The sequence below is a fragment of the Cataglyphis hispanica genome, chromosome 1, assembly GCF_021464435.1.
Source record: "Cataglyphis hispanica isolate Lineage 1 chromosome 1, ULB_Chis1_1.0, whole genome shotgun sequence".
NCBI classification, from domain to species: domain Eukaryota; kingdom Metazoa; phylum Arthropoda; class Insecta; order Hymenoptera; family Formicidae; genus Cataglyphis; species Cataglyphis hispanica.
The window spans coordinates 1,933,683-1,957,082 of NC_065954.1; the positions used below are offsets into that span (position 1 = coordinate 1,933,683).

Here is a 23,400-nt window from a genome sequence, read left to right on the forward strand (position 1 = left end):
ACAAAGAATGAGAAAAATCGAATGTCAGTCAGAGCTCTCTGCGTTATTCCGGAGGGTGTGAGCTACAAATAATAGCGACCCTTGTCAAAGCGTATTTACGAAGAAATACGAGGGGAAAGATTCTCGCTGCGCGTCGACAACAGGTTTTTCTTTCTCGAGGGAAAAAAAAAAAAAACATAACAGGAGGCGATTTAATTATTTCTGATACAACAGACAGGACAAACAATGCCCGAAACATTTTTTTCCTCTTTGTGTTCGTTCTCAAGTAGTCGACAGTTTGCGTCAAAAAGTAATTATTCATGAGACTCTTGATAGAAACTTTATGTGCACTTTTCTCGTTCGTTTAAATATAGATGTTCATAAATCGGATAAAAATTAATTCATTACAATGATCGGTATATTGCGACATACATATTTCATAATACTATTATAATTAATCAATTCTCCTCTCCCCCAACTTACATCAATTTACATCAAATTACATTTGTGATATTTCGCCACAAAAAAAAAATTCCATACATTGTCTCGTCAATAGATATGTTAGATATACGCCAAATAATAATACTCGCCAAACATACATAATTATTCATGTGACGTATTGTATAATACGTTACATTATTATACATGCATATAATTATATATGGAATATGAAATATAAGCTGTTATCAAATATTGCGCGGCATAAACACGAGATAAATAACACGAGATAAATAACGAGCATATATAAAGATACAATATTCCACACACCTATATTGCTTTAAGATCTAATCTCTCATTCCGTCTTTTATCGAAACGCGTAGTAATATACTTATGATCTTGTCTTCGCACATTCACCGACACGACTGATTCCTGTATTAATATTTTGAAACTCTATATATCTGTGCGTGTTTACTTTTTGCCGATACGCTGTGTGAATATGTAAACAAATAAAGAAGATGTTTAAATTGTCGAATATGGATGTGTGCTTTATTTTGAATAAAAATACTTCGACTGTGTTTCACGTCAAGATATAAAATATAACAATATACAAAATAGAAATATATATATATATATATATATGTATATATGTATAAGAGAAATATACAAAAAGGAAATATTTCCATTTTACGTACATTCAGATAATATCCTTTATTTGACAAGAAAAAATATTCAGAATATTTACCTTTAATTTAATTTTTTTCGTTCACAATTATCTTGCAAAATTATATTCTCTAACCGTTTGCAATCGATTATTTATTAGTAACCCTAATGCACCGGGCGGGCAGATTAATGCATTCTGGCGATTATGAAGTTCGCGAGCTCACAACTTGCGTAAACGTCGGTGGAGAGTTCAGTATATACGGACTCGGAAGCCGGAGACGCACTTGGTCCACTTCAGTTCCGATCTATCGCGGCTGAACGACAACCGAGTAAACTACTTTAATCCTTCGACAAATCCCGGCGTGAGAGTGCATTCTCTACCCGGACTCAGGCCAAATTCCAAATTGTATTCCAGCACGTGTTGCTGCGGGATCAAGTTTGGATTTCGGGACGATGTGCGTCGTCGCCGATGGTGCCGAATACGAAATGCAACAGGATTGTGTCCGCATAGGGAGAATAATGGCCGTCGGCCGAATTCGGCGCACGTGCGCCCATTGAGAACAAGACGAGGTATCGTGGAGTCGCGACAAATACACAGTGTAAGCCGTGAAATATCTACCGTCGCGCGGGACACACGCCGGTCTTTCGCCCCTGCCCGAACATTTCGCCCGATCATCCCGATTCCCTCTTCGTCTTCTCGCCACGGCGACATTAATATTCCATGTTCGAATGGTACCGAGGTATAAGGGTCGAAATTTCCTTGCAAAATTCATCGCTTCGCGGTATCAATCATGTTGCGAATTCTGACCGATAATCACGTATTCGATTTGTCTGAAACTCCACATCGTTTAAGCTGACAAGATAATATTATGCATCCAAATAATATTAATGTGATATATACGTCGAGTTCAAGTTTTATGACATGCATAATGTATTTTTCTATCGATCAAATTATCGTTGGGCATTTAACGATTGTATATTTGAAATAAAACAATTTTTCTATCTCATTTTTCTCTAAAATGAATAAGAATTAAAAGAAACATGAAAAAAGTTTCAAATTTTATTACAAATCAGAAAAATCGTATATACTTTAACATAGAAATTTAAGTCCCTAATTGATTAAAATATTGTATGATAGCAACTGTGTGGTCACTGTGTAATTATTTACGTCTACTTTTACACCTACGAGTTAATAATTTTCAAGCGGGCGTCATATACACAAAGTATTGCCGGATAACAAAAATGAAATTAATGATATCAGATTAGTCAAATGTATATCACCCATATCAATGCGACATTTCTAGTTTATACACTGCGGACATATCGCGCGGGCGTTGATTAATCACAAATTTCGCAACGTAGGATGCATGACGCACACACGTTTGACTACAACATGCACCGTGTAAACAAACCAAATTATTAGGACTGCAATTAATTATGCGACTTAAAAAGTAATCTACCGTCGCATTCGCCAATGGTACGTCTGATAAACGATTTATCGGAAGCCCACTAGGAGAACAGAAAAATAAATCAAAACCCCGTTTAATTAGCCACTTTGACAGTAACGGGCGCAAATTTGTGATTGCAAAATACCATCGCGTAAAATAATGATAAAATACTCGGCAATGCGTTATCGGCCAATTTTCGCTTCGAAAGGCAGCGCCGTCGCGCGCTCAGGGATATTAATGAATTGAAAAAATCGATAGCATCGCCAAAGGACGGATAAGCGTGAATCCCTTTTAGCGATCCCTCGCACGGAAATAATACGGTTCGAGACTTGAACTTCTTGAATGAGCGACGGCGGAGCGTAGCAGCAATAAGTGACTCCGTCGAATCGTGCAGCGGCCATTTAGCCGAGTGCTGGAAGACGATGGCAGTAATTAATGAGGCATACATAAAACCGGAGTGAAACTTAGGGAAAAGCGGGGCACGTGCGACGCAATTCTCACACCGCAACTTGTATTAATGGGTTTTTCAAGGATGAAGAAGCTAGAACCGTCTTGTAACTACTGCGTTACACACATGTATTTAGTCTAATATGGATAAAAAATAAATAATCGAAATGTCTCTGTGTGATTTAACACGAGAGCTATATTTCACGGCGAACAATTTAATTAATTCGAAAATTGTGCTAAAGAATTATTAATCTGACGAAATTGAACAAATAATATATAGCGATTCTTTTTTATTCGTTCTAGCATGCTCGGTAAAAAACCTTATCAGTTATTATATGGGTAATAAAAAGTGATTGTTAAAATGTTATACCTGCTATTGCTCATTTTTGCTGTTATATCTTTTGCTTATATCTCGCAAATTCATACAGCACTTTATTCTTCTTTTATCTTCTTCTATCTTACATACACCCGCATAAGATCTGCCATTTGCTTATAATTTAATTCGCGCGCATATATCTCACGAAAGCATGTAATGAGCATGAATCTCACGTTTCAAATGATAGTTTCACAACTTTCTCACGTATTTTCGCGTTACTCCCGATAAACTTCCGTTATAGCTTACGATAGTTCATTCGGTGGACTGTTAAACTGTTTTATCGCTCGAATTAAATTGTGCTACAGCCGTCAAATTGTTGTAACGGTGAGGAATGTGTTAAGAACAGTATACGAAGAGTACGAAGTACGAATCATATAAGCAAGATTATCTTTCATACCTGATAATAAATTCCTGAAAATTAACATTAACCAGAAAAAATGCTTTGCGAATGAACAGAATAGAATCAATCTCGATGTATGTGCCGTAACTTAATTTCCGAAAACTAGCAAATCGAAATAATGAGGAGATGTTGCAAATTATATATATCATAAAGTAATTGATGCGTAATATTTTCGAGTTTCTCTCGCGTAAATTATAACAGATTTATCTCTATCTCCTTTTTTCTAGCAAATATGGAGAAACTAATTTATATGTAGTTATATTCTGGTCTAAATTAGAATCTCCGAATCAGCAATCCATGCGAGAGATTATGTAATACGTAAACAAGATTAAATAACACAAATAAAAAAGGAGGACAAGAAAGTTTGACAAAAGCGCAAAATAAAATTTCAATTGTTTTACAATTGGTACATGTTTCTCAGAGATGAAATGCAAAAAAAAAGAGAGAGAGAAAAGAAAGAAAAAAGGAAAAAAGAAGGAGAGAAAACAAAGCTAGTTTGTAAGAAAGTTTGTCGCTATTGTTGACTTAACTATTAAGAAGTACTATCGTAGATGTCGAGTTCAACAAGGAACTATCTGAAGTTTGACAGTTTAAGTTGTTATAAAAGAAAACGGGATGCCCGAATATATGTAGGCAACGATAATCAGTTATTAAAGAAATTATGCGAACATACATATATAATTGCCGTTGAAAACTTCTTGGAAACTTTCTTTATGAGCGAAATTAGTTTTTTATATTTCATCAAAACGCGCGGGAAATGAAAAATTTCATCAAATATGGCAAGTACACGGCTTTTCGTCACAACGGAAGATGCCATTACAGGCCGAGAATGGACCTTTTAATGGAACCTCATAAAAGATTTACAGAGAAAGGTGGTTTTATTTGACCGCCTACGTAAATTTAGATTAATGAGACCGAGTTGCGGTAAAAGTCGAAACAAGAATTTAATAGAAAAGGAAGTGTGGCCTAAATATATATTAAATATATATATATATATATATATATATATATATATAATTAAAATATAGCTTGTACGGACTATAGCATAATGGCCATTCTGTCAAAATACGCGTCGATATCAATTGGATAATCAGATTCTTTTCATCGCTTCAACATCTGCCGTTAAGAAAATTTTATACAGAGTATCGCTTTAAGACGATATTCTTTATAAGAACTGATCATATGCCTATCTACGCATGTATATCGACATGTGTGCGATATTTTCCTTCCCACGTCACTGCTGACGACATGCGACAATATAAAAATACCGATTGCAATAAAGAATGAACGACTACTACACAATATCTAACACAGAAAAGGCAAATGTTATTATTTAAAAAACAATCGTGAGAAAAAAGATAACTAAAAACATAAAATTGTAACATTTAATAAAATTAATATAAATATGATGAAGTTTTTTCTTTATGTTAATTATTTAATCGAGCATCTCTTTTTGATTTGATCAGTCGAGTTTGTATAACTTATACAAATTATTTGTGCAAGTATTTAAAATAAATATCCATACACGAGAATACTTAATATTTTTGAGAAATGTTTTTGAATAAATATATTCTCGTGAAAAATCGGTATATTCCAGAAATTTGTAATTACATTATCATTATCTCTCACGTTATCGTTGTCATTATCGTTGAGACTCTTTATAATCTTTTACTCATTTTCCTGCTCAATCTCGAAGGGAAGAACTTTCAATAAACTTATATACCGGATAAATAGGATTACTTTTATAGAACGCGCGCACGCGCCGTCAGGGACGGTTTTTACAGCCCCGACGTCATCCTCATCGTCCGTTTAAGTCTTCCAAGCACCGGCAGAATCCGCGCTATGAATGGCAGCCCTCTTGAATACCCGCGTAAATTCGCCCACCCAAGTATTCACGCGTGGGTATCATTGCACACACACACACACACACACACACACACACTCCAATCCCTTATGCATATAGTAATGTATACCTAGTCGTGGAAACACACCACTAGAACTATGGGTCACGCGTGGTCGACAGTTCGATTAGCTCTCGCAATCTCGAGCTTTTCGATACACGTCCCTCATACTAAATGGGATAATTCAGATCTCATAAAGATTTTCGTATTGGCAGCAGTTTATTGTATGCATCGATATATGCAAAGGGGATTCAAAACACATAAGTGTAATTACTGTAGAGAATTACTCTAGAATTTATGTGTAAAATATATATTATTATTTTATATATCTATATATTTTTTTTACATTTCGGGAATTTTACAGAAATTATTCAACAAATTATTAGAATTTATTAATGTTTCAAAAAGTGAATTTAATGTCTATTAATCTGAAAATCACGGTTTATTTAAAAGATTTATTTTGTATTTGGAATAAAGTTAAAACAAATTGCATTAACTGCATTTGTGTATTGAATCTATTATTAAGAAAATTATTAAGAAAATTAGAAAAAATAAGATTGTCTAGATTTCGAAAATGTCAGAATTTTCTTGCGATGTACACACAAATAAGCAGTTTTTATTACGCAATCGCATTACGATTGCGAATATACTTTTTATCGTTGCCATAAGGCAGATCGACGTGTACACGATACACGCGACAGTTTTCATAAAGACAAATATTACTGTGTCCATCTGGCGTCGTGGCACATACCGTGACATGCTCGCGGAATGTGCACTTGCTCGCGTATAGCATGCAGTTGCATTCTCTCGCGTGATGACTCTCGGCTCGGCAAGGCTGTCGTGCACGTGCACTATCATCTACCTGCGAGCACCTACATTGCATCGCACGATTAACGATATTAATGCGAGATGCTACGGTAAATGTAACGTAATGATTGTAGTTAACAATATAAGTTTCACGATATCGTATCGCGATACATATTTTTTTAGTGTGAAAAATTACAATTAAAAGATATATTTTAAAAAACGCGTCATATGAATTAATTTGCAAGTGCAAAAAATTGAAACATCCTAACAAAATGCGTTTAGAAATCCCATAAAAATATTTCAAAAATATACATACTTATATGAGACTCTTTCTCGCTCCAAGATCATTTATTTAGCCTTCCTTGATTACGCCTTTTTGTAAAAGAGGAAAGATAGAGAGAGAATAAATAAACGTCCTAATAATAAATAAGCGTCATTCGGTAAATACCATGACATTCTTTAAGAAAAATACGTACAAAAGGCGAAATCACGAGGAATAATATTCTCGTTCGACCGAGGACCTTTATTCCCTTCGAGTGCATTCATCTCGTAACGTAATGGCAAAGTTAAAGCAGTGCTGTTGCTCAACGGCATTTTTCATTTCCGTCGTTACACTCGGAAGAAGTCTAAACTAGCCCACGCCACACTACCGCCATAAAACTGTCTCTGCCGAGACTTCCGCAGTCCTGCTATCGCTTCCTTTGCTTGTGCGATAAATTTTCCGGAAAGTCAGCCAAGTCTATCAGTCAGTGTACGTGATCGACGTCCTGCTGGCGGCTTTTTTCCACCGGTCAAAACGCTCACGGGGAGCGTTCAAAAATTATTATCACGCAACGTATTGTCCCAGAGTCGGTTTCGTGTGAGAGAAAAGAAAAAAAAAAAAGAAAATAAGATACATAAAAAAAAACTGTCGGGATTTTTGAGAAATATCAAAATGACATCTCGCGCTTTAAATCTTAAATTAAATTTTGCAGCAAAATTCGTGAAAAATAATCAAACGTTTGTTTCAATATTTAAAATTATCCGAGTATGGTATATAATCGCAGAAAAGACACATACAAATATATTAGATATACAATATAATAGACGATAAAAAATAGAAGAACAAGACTTGCTGAAATGCACTGATATAATTGGCTCTATTTTTAAATATATACATAAATTTTGTTCCGTACTTTTCTTTTGTCTTATTTTTCAATATGTAATGGGCATTACAATCATTTGCGTAGGACAGGTCATTATCGCCGCGGAGTGAACAAAATTTACATCATTATCGAATCGCATCAGCTACAAACGTGAGTGTGCGTTAATGCGTTGCCGCGAGAAAAGCTTGGCGGAGAGAAGCTCTGGACCGAAGCTCTGGATCGCACGTGTGTGATCCGCTCTGTATATATACATGTGTACATGTGTATATGTGTTAAGCAGAAGCGAGAGGAGAGCAACAGAGGACTCGGCGGGACGGCAGGGAGGATGCCGAAGGAGCGAAGGCGTGCCGAGGCTCTCTCGAAGCTCCATTGATCCACGAAGAATATATACACCGCCTACGACGTAACTTTGATCACGCTGTAAACAGGATACCTCGTCGCGCAGCGTCGACGACGTTGCTTTCGTCTTGAGAAAAGACCTCTCGCGGACCAACGCGCCGCATTTCTGATGGGGGTTGGGGGATTGCGAGAGGGACGCTTGATCCCTGCCAGCTGCTTGACTCAAGTTGCTGCGCTCGATAGCGACAGCGCCGGTGGATTGTAACACGAGTGGTGTTGCCGTTTCCGACGTTTGGCTTGAAAATGTAATAATGCGTTCCAGTTGAACACAAAACTATTCATCCGTACAACTCGCAATTTCATTTAAAAGAAGATCAATAGACTTGCAATAATTTTCCGCACTTTTATAAAATTATACATTTAATTAATATTTTCTTTTTTTTTTTGAGATATTGTAAGGTTATTCTAATTTTATATATCATTTTCTGTTAGTTACTTTTATCGATATATATAACACTGATATCGAAAACCATTAATTTGTGTGACGTAATATGGTAAGACTAAATTTATATCTCACATGAGAGAGAAAGACAGATGAGAGGTGACCATGCGTTACATGGACAAAGCTATAATCCAATTTTTAAAAACAATATTTATATTTTGTAGAGTTTTTCGTGAAATAAATTAATGCGAAATAAATTATATATATATATATATATATATATATATATATATATATATATATATATATTACATCCTTATGTTATATATCATGCTTTATCGGATAATAACAAGCAAGTACATGTGCGCGAATATTCTTTTGACATATTTACTTCTCTACAACGAAGTGTACTTAATTCACGTAAAAGATCGCGACCCCTTCGTGGAGCATGTTGAAAGGCGATGCAGCACTTATCTGGTAAAAAAGTTTGAAGCTTCATTGACCCGGAAAGGGTTTACGGCGACTACCAGGTAACTTTGATCACATCGCGCACCGCAACCAAAGTATTCTATCGATCCTCGCTTCCTTCCATACTGATCCCGCCGAATAATAAATTTAAAGAAGTTCTTAGTCGACGATTTCACCTCACCAAGTACCAGTAGTGATAGGAATATGCGTTTTTATCAATTCGCCTGATCTCCTTGCGTTCCCCCATAAAATCTCGCTCTTAATAGATCGTCGCGCAATTAATTTTCGATATTACTCAGAATTTTGTACCATTTCTCAGAATTATGCGCATTCTAGGATAGAATCGATTGATCCCCTGCTTTGTGGAATAGCATATAGTATAAATCAATAATCAATTGAAATACTAAGGTATTTCAATTGGATTATCCTCTATTTCATACAATTCTCACATATATATGTATATTTACCTATATCATATACACATTCTCATTATATTGTATCGAGAATCCTATACATTATCAATAATAAGCGACATGTATAAATATAATAATGCAAAGAATACAAAGATGTACAAGTTTTAATGATTAGTCATAGATATCTACGCATATAAGTCATGCTGAATGCCATATTACTCATCAAATCGAGTAGTTTTAAAATTTAATAAAGAACGTGTTTTCTCTCTTTCTCTCTCTCTCTCTCTCTTTTCTATGAAATTAAATTTTCATATAAATATTGAAAAAGTTCAAAAATTTATATCTCTGGAAAATAAAAACGCCCTGTTGCGTATTTTAGAATTATCAACCATCCTTTCATACATCGAATCTCAATCCGATAAGTAAACGATTGTAAAGGTTCATGCATTTTTAAACTGAGCTCTCTCTCTCTCTCTCTCTCTCTCTCTCTTTCTCTCTCTTTCTCTTCGATAATGCTCTCGAGATCGAGGGGTTATAGTTCAAGAGTTAGTTTCGAATATACAAAAATCTTAATGCACGAGAATGCAAATAACCGCGCGCGGACAGAGTTTCGCGCAAATATTGCAGCGAATGCAGCGAATGTAACGAGGCAAACTTAAACGCCTGCGAATTTGCGGAAAGTAACGTGACCGCGACTGGCGTTTCCGCCTCGGTTCTCGGTTGCGTGCTTACTGACGCTATATACACATACGATATACATAACATACATGGTGGCCGTACGCGATAGTTGTGCGGACTGTAACGGAGGAGAAACTGTACTGCCGGAAGGTCGCACGGAAGCCCAAGTTCAAGTTTCGATTACGGTCTAATCAAAAGCCTTAATTGGCTTTCGGCCAACAGAGGCGCGACACCGGTGCTCCATTTCACGCGGATACGAGCCTTCCATAGTTTATGCGAATTCCCATAGGATTTGGTGCCCGAGAGTATCGCCCCTAATGCAGTTATCTAGAGCATAACGCAAAGTTAATATAAAAATATATACATAATGTTATTATACATTTTTATCGAATTATTTTTACGCTGGTATCAAATACAGATTATCGTAAGCAATGAAATCTAATTATCTTTCGAAAGAAAATTTTTGAAAAATTGTAATAATAAATCGTTGCGATAAAAATGTAGTATGATATGAAGCGTATTTGAAAAATTTAAATTTCAAACAATAACAAGCTCGCGTATGCCGTGCACAAGTTGGAAAATGTATATGTATTTGGAATTCATTACTACCTGAATAGACCGTCGATGCCTATTGTTCGAGTTTTCCGCCGGATGCAAAATCGAAAGTGGCGCAAATCTATGCACGAAGAACTTAAATTAGATTTTCCCGTCAGGAGAAACCTTTCCGCGTCGTGGCAGGGCTCCTGAGGGAAGAGCAGAAAACGAGAGGGAACGATGAAAACCACACCGCCGATTGTTCTTTCGGATAATCAAATGTAGCCCCGGAATACGTATCCACACCGGGATCGCTAGAACAGAGCTCCGTTCTAGCATTTCAAGAACGCTTTTTTATTTTTCAATGCTTTTCTCTTATTATTCGATAGCATTCTTATTCAACAATTTTTCTTTACATAACATGATTATATTTAGTGCACATACACTAAAGTTTACTTAATTTTTAAATAAAGTTTTTCAATAAATTTGGAATCAACTTTTAGATCTAAACTAAATTAATTTTAAAATAAAAAAAAATTTGTTAAAACTAAGTTTTCAAGATTCTGAAACATTTTGCATAGTAAGCATCTCTTTCTCTTTCTGTAAGATGTGATTTTATAATAGAAAGTTTTTTTTTATATTTTTTAAAGTCAATATTTTCCAACTATAGAAATTTCCAATATATAACTAATATTAATTAAAAATATAATTATTTTAATGGTCCTAATTTGCAAAGATATAATTAGATATATCCATATAAAAGTTAATATGAAAGTTTGGGGAAAAGAGTTACATTTGCCCCAGATGCATCACCGAAAACATAACAAAATATCTTCCCGTTCTAAGATAGTCTTTGTTCAACTATTTTGTTTTAGCGAGCGTAAAAAGCACTTCGCGGATTTTCCGCTCTGTGATATTTTTAATATTATATCCGCTTTATAAAGCAACGCGAGGAAGCCAGCGGAGCGAATTGTCGTCGCGGCGCGCACTGAACTGTAAATGCACAGAAACTAAAGTAAAATAACACCACAAACTTGGACAAAGTGCGCGATGTCAGGAATCAGCTATGCGGTTATTCTCATGCGGAAAGTGCACGCGAGCACATGTTATAATTATTCTGTTCATCCGTGTCAACGTCGATCCCTTCGAAACAGCGCTCTGAATTTTTTTCAGCAATCCTTCCAATACGAGATTTCATTGACAAATGACAAGTGACGAAAAAACGAATCACAAGATCAATCACACGTCTCATATTTTGAGTGATTACTTAAAAAAAAAAAAAAAAAGAAAAAAGCAATCTTAAAATAAATTTTAATATTACACTGATAAAACAGAGAACGGAAGGTGAACGGTATGTTATTGTAAAGTTGTACAGGTTCCAACAATTCGCTTATAGGCATAACGTATGATTATTTTTAATTTTCGGCTCCCCTTTTTCGCCGAGCTGTCAACTGAGCGTGCAAAATTGCGTGCGTATTATATTTTGAAACGGAATAACGCGTATCGACCGATGCGTCAGTGATGCGTTCTGTAAATGGTGACGGCGCCGTCTCTCAATTTAGCTCCCTTTGCCACATGCTTAAAAGCGCAGCGACACGAGCTCAGTCCCGCCTAGGGCTCGTAGGCCTTAATTAGCTTCGATGCAAATAAAGGGTCATCCCAGAAAAGAGACGCAGTGAAAAGCCAAGGGGCAAAGAGAGGAGGAAAGACAAGGCCGGGGTACGCGAGTAAGTGCGCTCAAAATTTCATAGGCTCATCCAGACAATTGGGTCGAAGGACAATTTAGTTGCAGTTCTTGCGAGTTATGTTTTATTAATAAAATCGTTAAACAAACATAGCACGCTTTTATATCAGCTCCGCAAAATTATTTATACATACAATTGTTCGTCGAATTAATCCAGTGAAATAAAGCTATTGTTAAATTACATGTCCTAGTTTTTTTTTTTTTTTTGTTTTTTTTTGCGACGCGTTTCGAATTCAAATGAAACAAATTTGTATATCCGCATCATCATCGCATAATTATTCGAGCTAATGAATTTTATTTTGAAAAATTTTATTAACCGTACAATCTACCCTTAGTATGTGATAAAAAAAAAGAAAAAAAATATATATATATTTATGTATGTACATGTGTGCGCATATTTATATTTCTGAGCCCACGCGGACTATATATTTGCATATTACGATTCCTCTCCTTATTACTATTCCACTTTTGGAACCCGTCGAATGTCTCTAATGAAAGAACTTCGCGAGAGCGATGCCGTGCCGGCAGTTTCTGGAATTTCATTAACGCGGGCTGCGCCGAATTTTCCCGTTGACCTCGTACAAACACGAGCTAGCTCACATTGTCAGATTTTCGATGGTATTTCAGCCGACATCGTTGAGCTTTCGTGTTCTCCGCGCGCACGCGCGTTCGCTTTCTTTTTCTATTTCCGTGTGTCTTGCAGTTAGCGAAAGTCGGCGCCGCGCCGTAAATGCACCGTCGGGAGTTAATTAGTCGGTCGTACGTTAATAAACTTACGAAACAAGTGGCGAGCGAGCGAGCATGACGACTTCTCTCCAGTCCGCCCATTCCCCTGTTCTCGCATTATCGCTAACAAGAGCGCGAAAAGCTCTTCATTCCTTTCCCCGTAAAGGGAGTAAAGGGCAGTTCGAGAGATCCGTCGGAGTGCGAGAACACACGTAATTGCCGAATTTACATTAAAATGGGCATAATACACAATATAATTGGATCTAATGTAAAACCTAATTAAAAACATGCAATGTTGCGTTACAAAAAAAAACATCAAAAGAAAAACATGTATATATGTATGTGGGCGTTGCAAGCTCTTTGTAATATCTATTTTTTTACGAGAAGATATTCAGCTGCTTTATAAAGTATCGAATTTTTATAGACCCGCGCGGCTTTCTATAAAAAGTTTAGGCTTTTCATAAAAAAGCTGAATTTATAAAGAATCTGCGACATGTATAAAAGCATAATGTAAAAATGTGAATTGTAGCGAATAAAGTTGTGAGAGGCAATAAGTGAAAAATAAATACCTACAATTAGAACATTTCAGATTTTTTACACATCTTTTGTGCAAACTTTTCAATTATACGTATTTCAATGATTTTTAACTTTTTTATTAGCATTTATATATGCGATTACGAGAAAGAACTCATGAATAAGAATTCAAAGGAAGTTTATTGAATTGTTGCCTGAAAATTTTTATTGGCTAATTTCCGGATTTAATCGCTCATATCCGTGCGCGTTTTACTTGAAAATTATTATAATTTATAAGTAACTAAGCATATGTTTTTAGAAAGTATATGTATATATTTGTGTTCTGGAAACTAATGAGAAGGTCTAGTAAAATTAACAAAAGGTTTTAACCGCTATGATAGAATAACATAAGGAATTAGCGATTTGTTACGTGAATTCATTACACAAGAATTTCAATTAAGCAGAAATCTTGTTAGCATAATGTATATATAGAACATATATTAATTAATTAATTTAATATATATGTGGCTCAATTATAATAAATAAAATATATAGTTACCTACACAAAAAATTAAGAGTTACATATTAGATGCACGAGATGAGAAGCAAGTCGGGCAAGCATTATATAAAAAATGACTATCATATATTTTGAATGATTGTAGATTTATTAAACGAGAGAACTTTACGTTATGATTTCGTTACAGATGTACTTAAGGAAATGTTTTGTCCTTCCTTGAGTCGGTCGGCATTCACTTTGCGCAAAAGAAAACACGATAATTCTCTTTAGTAGCTGCGCTACTCTTCCGTTTAAGGCTGTTTCTCCTCTCACATAAGAAATAAGCCATTAGTGAGATACGGCGGGACGGTGGAAAGACATCAGTCGAGAAGCAGAAAAGGCAATGTTTATAAATAGAACGACCGTGGGCATCGAGTATACGGATAATGTTTTCACGACGAGAGGGAAGTTTCTGCGACGAGTTATTACCTGCAGTGTGGTGAGAATAAAGGCTCACACGGTACGAGGCATTCTTCTGCAGCCTTTTTTTATTGGATCTCCGTCCTTGCGGGAATCTTTGTGGAGGAAATTATTTTTTGCCCGGTGCGCGCGACGGACGCCTTGTTTTAAAACTGCAAGGGTGAGGCGAACTCTGTCTGTGTGTGTGTGTGTGTGTGTGTGTGCGCGCGCGCGCGCGTCTTCTCCCTTATTCAATAAGATCGCAATCATTCGTGGCACTTTCTGAGACTTGCGGTCATTTTTTATATAAAATCAAATTACTTGCCAAAATTCACCCATTTAAAAATTTGTTCGCAAAACGCAAATTTTTGCAAACACGTAAATTCTCGCATTTTTTTAGACATTTATTAATTTACTTACCGAATAGATTCAAAGATGGATGATACATTAGATTTTATTTATAATTTTTTAAATCCTACTTTGAGCAAGTATCTCAAGTATTTAACTTCTTTAATCATTCCATCATTTCATACTTCTCAATTCATCATTGATTATTAGCAGGTTATTGAATGTATAGAAAATTGAACCAAATTGCAAAATAAATCGTTGGTTGTATTATGCAGTACGCGACGAAATCGTTATGCAAGGTGCGGGGCTCGCGATTACGTGGCACGTGAGTATTCACCAGCAGACGTGCTCCTTCGGGAATCAAACGAGCGATAATGGTTGAATTGATATCCGGCGCGTGGAAATGGAGCCGGGTGGCCCGCAGCCATCACGTCATATCGGTATACAAGGGTTTATGGTCCTCACGTGCTGGCACGTTGCCCGTAAATTGCGTTCACCGCGGCAACGCGACATTTCGGCGTTGGACGCGTGTTCCGTAAATCTACTCACCGAGCCGAGATACCTTTCTGGCGTCCTGCATAGCCAGAAACATCAGTAATGTTACTAACCGATAACAGCGTGTTTATATATATATATGTGTGTGTGCGTGTGCGCGCGTATGTGTATGTTTTGTTTCCGCAAGATATTCCGCGAGTCATTGATTGGTTTATCAGAACTTTGCCACTCGAACGATTTCCATTTCTTATTTTCCAATTTGCAATGTAATGAGATTGTAAAAAACATATATCTCATTTTATATTTTTTTACCAAAGAAGCCAAATCGGAATAGTTCTCGTCTTTCGGAAATTCTTTCTGACTTTTACCAGAGACATTGCTGAATTCGGGACATGTAAATAGAGAGAATAACAATCCTATTCTTAACACGTCAGCGACCTTCGAACAAACAACGTTCTACGATCAAATTGTAAAAAGCTCTTTTGTAGAATGCAATCTTTAGCAAAAACAATGTTTAATAAAAATATAACAGAAAAATTGAAAAAAGTTACGATCAAATTTTTTATTACATAAATAACGTTTTTAAAAAACCACGCAATTTTTTTTCTAAATGGATTTCGATGATCGATGTTGCAATTGACCGAGAGCGTGGAAAAGTTATTTGACATCTAATCAATTGCGAATAGGATTATGAGTGCCGAACGTTTTCCCTGGAATCGTCGGGTCTTCGAACAGACAAGCGGAGAAGTTTGCATTCGAAGCAAAATCGCGCAGAAGTGCAAACGGCGCGACAATTTATTCGCTCGTGACCAATTGGTTCGCGAAGTTTGCAGATGAGCTCTAGCATATATCCCGCAAATTTCACTAGTCTGCGTCAAACGTTCTCCAAGTTTCGGCTCTTCGCTTCAGTCAAAAGGCTTGTATGTGGCGATTAACAATTCGTCCTTCACGTGTCGCATCGCGCAGTCTCGCAAATTAATTTTATCTACAGTTCAACGTATTTTATTATTTACAAATACAAACCGTAATAATATGTACGATCGGATAAATAAGGACAGTATAATTTATCTTAAATATATCTGACAATCTTAATTTTGATCAGAAATTATTTTTGTTAAGCGAAAAAGCATCATGCGTGATTAAAAATTAATTTCTTTTTTCCGTACGGAAAAGCTCTTTCATCGTTAGATTTTTTCCTCATTTTCCGTAGATTATCGACTTTGGAGGTTCAAGTGAAATTTTGCGTCGCGGTGGTACTAACGAAGGATCACTAGTTTCGAGGGGCACGTAGCGATGGTACTCGGAAAAGTTAGCCGGAAGAAAATAACTCGGGTAGAAGTGAGTTATATCAGATTTCCAGTTGTGCGGTTTCATAACCATGCGGTGGGATATTAATTCGGCCATTACCGGGGGGCGAGTGGTTTTCGGAAAGCTAGCGGCCGGGGCACGTTTGCATGCAGAGCACTCGCGCGAGGGTACGAATCACAGGGTGATTTCTACCTGCGCGCGTAATACATCACCGCGAATCTGCCATTAACCTGAATATCTTTTAAATGTACCGACGTTGAAAAAAATCTAATATCCGCCAAACGCTATCAATCCCGGATTGATCCTGCATGCGTGCGTTACATATCAAGCGAGCGATCTCACGTTAATTACAATTCAGCGCACAGTGTGAATGTTCTTCCAAATTCACTCTAGGCGCCTACGACCAGAATATGAGATGAGATGAATTTAATGTGAATAGTATTCTTATTCATAATTCCTTATCTCTGCAATTTAGAGTATGTTACGCTTATTCTGAAATCAATTTTAATTATTATTCACTTCTTATAGAGCATTTTGCTCTTAAACTTGTGCATTGTGGAACTGAATATGTAATTAAATGGAATATATTAACTCATTATTTCGCAGCGAATTCGAGAGCGATCAAGACGTAGAATATCTGCATTCGCATATATCCGCGCATAGATGGATTCAGTTTGAAGACCAACTTTCATGACATAGTTAGGAGTCTAAATTTGTACTCGCGTGATGAGTTTTGCCATTAACCCAAATATATTTCGCATTTACTTCGAAATTCGCAATGGATCCAAGTATTACGATAATGTCCTAAGTCTCATAATGTATGCTAGATATATGAAAAAATGTGTGTGTGTGTGTGTGTGTGATCGAGACTTATAATATATCGAGATTTATAAAAATTTATAATAATTATCGAGACGAATATTAAGTAAGAGGTGAAGAAAAATCAAATATAATTGTTTAATCAAAATAATTATATTCTTTAAAAAGAAATTTTCCTTAATTCTACAGATCTTGTATAATAATAATTAATGTTGGAGAATGCACTTATATCTTCATTAATGTTATCTACACATATATGTAAAATTAAAAGCTGCATAAAGATAACAGTATTTAAAAATAATTGTCATTCTCCCTTTTTTCCAAAGTATATTAAATGATTCTATTAGACGCAAAACGCGCTCCCTGTTTTACTTCTCGCCGATGACCCGTTCAAACCATACACTCGCAGTAGAAGGAGATGATTTCCATTTGCATAATGAAAACGCCGATTCATCTAGACTTGGAATTCAACTGCGACGGGAAATGATTTTCAAAGAAATCACATCCTAGCGGCCGGAATCGCTTTACGATGGCGTCGATAAAATGTTGTGCCGCGTAATCCCGCATCGAAATCCACTTAAAGCAGCGAGCGGGCCCCGACAGAAACAACAGGATTAACGGGAATTTTAAGTAATCTCACTGAGGCGTGGTCTTTAAAAAAACCATTTTTGATAGGCTGGTCGATAATTGTCGAAGCCCGCGTCGCTGCAGATATCAAGCTTATACGCGCTCGAATAGAGATAGAACAAATATTACGTTTTACGATATCGGGCCGTGCCGGTACAGACGAGCACCGTCTCGTGCGTTAAGTTTTTTAAACGACAAATGGCAGTACGTGCCTGGAAAACTAGGTATAATTTAAGCGCGTGCATCTCGACGCGATACAAAATTCCGCGACGCAAGATCTGTATTTTCAGACTTCGTATATGCGGATACAAGTCGGAATGATCCATTGTGAATGAACATTAAATATCTGAGAATGTTACTAGCTGTTACTAGCAGCAATAAAGAGATACATTCATAAAAGGGTAAAAGACTACACTGATTTGAAGACATTGATGGAGGACATGTTGAGTGCGCCCCTTGTGCGCTCCGAACGAGGTCGGAGAAATCCGTACGTGCGGGATACTGAAACTGAAACTGAAAACAAATGGATGAAGCGTGTAGGTTGAGAGCGGTAGAGGTTTCCATTGGAGCGAGGGAAAAAGCGGATGTGGAGCGACGCGTTAATTCCAGGTCGAAGAATATCACTCGAGCGTGCATTTTGCGTAAGGTATGCGCGCTACTCCCGGAATTCTCCCTTGCAGCGAGTTCGCAGCGAGTAATTAAGCCTTATGGAAATAATTTGTCCGCGCTCAACATCGCGCGCCACTGCGTTGCCGCTAATTATATCACGTTGTACGTTCTAGCGCAGATGACTCCGTTCACGCTCGATTCGCTATAGCGTAATACGCGAATGAAGTTTCGCTCGTCCGATGGTCGCAACGTACGATGCGCGATTCCAAGGGAAACCCGCAACGTGGGGTTCGAATGTGACGCCGGTGCGCGGAATACCGAGACCCGGCTGCTATCTGGAGACGAATCAATGCCCTTCGTCCTACATTATTCAGTTCAATCAAATACCGCTTCAGGCATTCGGGTCAATCGCAGAGCGCTGTCTACGGATACCTATATACAATGGCGCGTGTGCAATACATTCCCTTAAAGGCCAGAGTTTTTGAGTTTAGAGATTCGAAGAGCGCTAAATTGTTAATTAATTAGTCTATTAAATCCTATAAGATTATATCCGATCTAACAGAAGATTTAAATTGGATATAAATAATTGCTGCACATTTTTAACACTGTAATTATATATACTATATATTATGTTCTATTACTTATGGAATGACAGATCTAATCCTCGAGCAGAAATGTTTGTTCCCTTTAAATGTCATGACAAGCATGCTTGTCTGATTAAACAATACTAGCGTATTAGTACGGTCGTTTCCACATATATGTAACCTTGTAATGTAGAAACCTGTCGTATACACTTGTCAGATATTGATTCTGAAATTCGATACACACGTCTGCCGATTGTAAATAACCACGCCGAATAGCGCGCGGCAACGGAGACGCAGGCAACATTGAGTAAATAAAATCATACATAGGAAATAAGTCATTTCTTTTTTCGACCGGCAAAAAGAAGTGATATCGGATATCGACGGTTTTACAAATGACCTACATTTCTTCTTTGTTCGCTTCCACGATGCAGGGAGCGCGTCGCGATATGCACGGCTATGACTAACGAGCACGAGGAGACAAATTACGCTCGACTCGCGCGATTCGAGCCGAAATATCCGAATATTGGAACGTCACAGAGCTTGCGCTAATCTAAAATGGAAACTACTTCGGTCTCTTGGGGAATAGAAGTGTCTGAGCGACATGTGATCGGTAATCCATACATGTTTCTACTTTCTGTGTCAAACGAGCGCAGATAGAATATTCTAAAAAACTAGCGAATGTTCTTTCCATGACTATAAATCTTATCTAAAGTCAATTTCATTTTTAACAAGAATTGCATTTGAAAATATGTGTGTGTGTGTGTTCATCGAATATTTTATTTTTAGCAATAAATATCTGATAAAAGAGATTAAGTTTTATATCAAATTTTTGATTAAAAAAAGACAAAGTCGAATTAAAACTGCCCGAGAGAGAGAGAAGACTGTGTTGTCTCACCATATTTAATATAATATATACAATTTTCAATATACGTAATTTTGTAACTGTTTAATTTCTCACAGTTATTGATATTTTTCTTACATACGTTGATAGGAGCGAATTGCCCGATAGTTGTAATGTCGCGAGTATTTTGTACTTGGTATATATTTATTTAGGAACATTTTGCGCATAACGATGCATTCGTTATATTATCAAACTCCCCGACAACAAATAAATATTACAATATCCGTACCGCTTTGTGCGCTGTTGATTCTGGTAGGGTCGCTACTGCCATTAGATTACTGTTGCATAGAATACACTGCCTGGTCTTGAGCACACAGGGAATCTCGAGCGGGAGGTTAAACAGGATGTGCGACTTGCGCTGTTCTGTAGGACTTAAAACGTGAAACGTGCGACCTAACTTTCGATTGACTTCATTTGTTGCCTTTGACTTTCTCCAAATAAGGGAAAGTTTAATTAATTTCTTTCGCGCAAACACCACTTCGACGAGAATGTTTTTTTCCTCGTTGTAAAAGTATCCTATATTAGTTATTTAAGCAACAAGCGGTCATTTAACAATGTGATTTTTTTCACCGATCTATTTTCTCTCTTTATCTCTCTCGGTCTCTTTAAGCCTTGAGACAGCGTAGTATAAAAAATATCGAGAGTTTATCGAGGATCAAATTTCCGCGCGATATTTCACCGTTGATCCCGGATATCTGTGTTCGCGTCAACGCACATTGCTAGCGACGATTTGCTCGTGCACATACGCTCGCACGTCGTTACGCGTACGTCAAATCCCACGAATAATAGGTGAATCGGTATGGCCGTATAGATATACCGGATGCAGCGCTTTCCCCCCGCCAAAGAGACATTTTTCACGTTGAATCCGGAAATAGTCTGTGCCCTTTCGCGGTAGTATATATATTTCGCGAAACCATCCATATTTATTACGAAATAATACGCATTCCTGAAAACCGGAAATTAGGTCAAGATGATACCGTCCATTCAAATGCGCCGGTATATCTCTCTCCAGAATAGCAAGATAATAATTGTCAAAATAAATCCTACGACTTTATTAAAAGATGTAAAATTTGCGTAGTTTATCTTGAGGAAGGCAAGTATATTTCATATAATATCCAAGATTTTAACTTCTTACTCGTCTGTATACTGCAGCAAATACATAGAGAATGACATCGAAATAAAATCATGACGAAATGAAAAGAAACATAATGAAAACAGAAAGTAACAGGTGCAAAGAATAGAATAAAGATCTTCTCTGATTTTCAAGAAAAATGCGGGCGGTATCGTTTATCATTTTAAACGACATGTATGATGAATCGTAAAAATGGCGAAACTCATCGAGTCGCAGAATCGATTATCTATCGCACTATCGCAGCATCGAATTGACGAATAAGTTGCTTGGAAAAAGTATCGATAAATACATTTAGTCTCCCTCGTGTATTCAATTCCTATCGGTCCGTTTGCACCCGAATCCCTTATAGTGCAGTTCATTGTGACCGAATAAATGATCGACATGCATATTTTCTATTAATCTGCAAAGATTGTTCTTAAGAAAACGTGATCTAAGCTTGTTATTAAAATTAAAATTCAAAATTCTGAAAACAATTCAAAAATTCTCCGCATAAAAACTTGAGATTTAATTAAAACATCTGCAAATTTTTTCAATTATATTGTATAGTCTTTTTTATACAAAGATTGATAGCGTATTATTATTCATAAATAAGTTCAACCAAAATTGATGTATTTTTTTAAATTCATTCTGATACCTCCATACAAGGCAACTGGAAAATAAAAAAAAAATAAATAAAAAAACAGATGCCATAATTTTATGCGGCTTATCTATTAGGATTTATATTTAATAAAGTAATGGGGATTAAGAAAATTTTTTTGCTCTCTTCTTTTTCCAGAGCTGTGCTCACATCTGGTATTATCGTGATATATTTCGCGATATTACGGTGGTATGTCAAAAACACAAATATAAGCGACGGCTAAATCGTCGTTGATATTTATAACATCAGAAGAAGAAATAGAAGAAAATGAGTCAAGATATAAATATCAAAGGTTTCCGAATTTAAAATGTTGCAAAGTCAAAATGTATAGAGATGAATTGATACTTCTTCATTCTGTGATACTTTTTAGTCCTGACCTATTTTGCACCATTCTGGCTTTACGACTAAACGAATAAGAGATTCAGCAATAATAAAAGATCATTTAATAGTATCGGACAATTGCCAAATGGATGTAATAGTCATAACGAGAATTAAAGGATTCTTTAGTGACCTCAAAGAATCGTTTCCCCGGAGTATTTAAAATGACGATGCAACTACAATGCTTTAAATTTAAAATTGACTTTAACGAAAAATGTATGAGCGATGTAAATTAGATTTTAAGAACTTCATGTAGAATTGTTCACGTTTAATACAATAAATATGCTTTCAATAATATTTATTGTCGAGAATTGATTGAACATTTTGTTTATTGAACAATTATGCAATATGTAAAATTTGCACTAAAATTCTTTGACTACTTTCAAATTAAATTTTGTTTTGCAAGTTTCGCTATATGTTCCTATAATTTTATTCTTAAATTTATTCTTAATTTTATTCTTCATTCACTTAAAAATCACTTTTACTATTCATAAAGAATTCGTATTGCAAGGCGAAAAAATATACAAATAAATTTTTCTATAAAAATTCTAATTGCTTTCCTCTTTCTTTTTAACATTTAGACAATATAAATGACATTATAAAAAAAAATTCACAAAATATAAAAAAAAATTTTGTTTTAAAAATTACAACTCTCTTATATAATAACTACGCCACTATGCTTATCAATAAGGTCATACATATAAATTGTGACAACTGCGGAGTTGACTAGAGCCTTCTTACAGAGAGTCAATCACCACGAAACATTCCCATCTCTACTGCAAAGTTAGAGAAGATTGACGGGAATCGAAATCTCGTTAAGAGAAAAGCTTTAAAGTACACGTTTCACGGAAGGAAACGAAGGAAGGATTTCTATGTCATTCCCCGTGAAATCGCACGAACGCTCGGCTAGATTGAAGAACCCCGTTAGATAGAACTGAGAACTCTCTTTCCTTCCGTCTCGATTTGCGAGCACTCGACTCAGTGGTTTTTATTACGTATATATATATATATATATAAGGCCGGGAAATTTTATATTTGTATAGTCTTGTTTCATTATACAACTCTTCTCCATACATGCTAGAACGGAGCCGAATATTTTGAATATTCTTTACATTTTTATCGAATAATTCTTGGTTAAAGAATCTT

At 36.2% G+C, this 23,400-nt stretch overlaps 1 protein-coding gene across 5 annotated transcripts in view; it reads right to left on the reverse strand.

Annotated features, from left to right (window-relative positions):
• LOC126854677 (neuronal acetylcholine receptor subunit alpha-7-like) overlaps nt 1-23,400 on the reverse strand; it is a 210,262-nt gene that overhangs the window by 150,579 nt on the left and 36,283 nt on the right. The gene's annotated exons all lie outside the window — the stretch shown is intronic.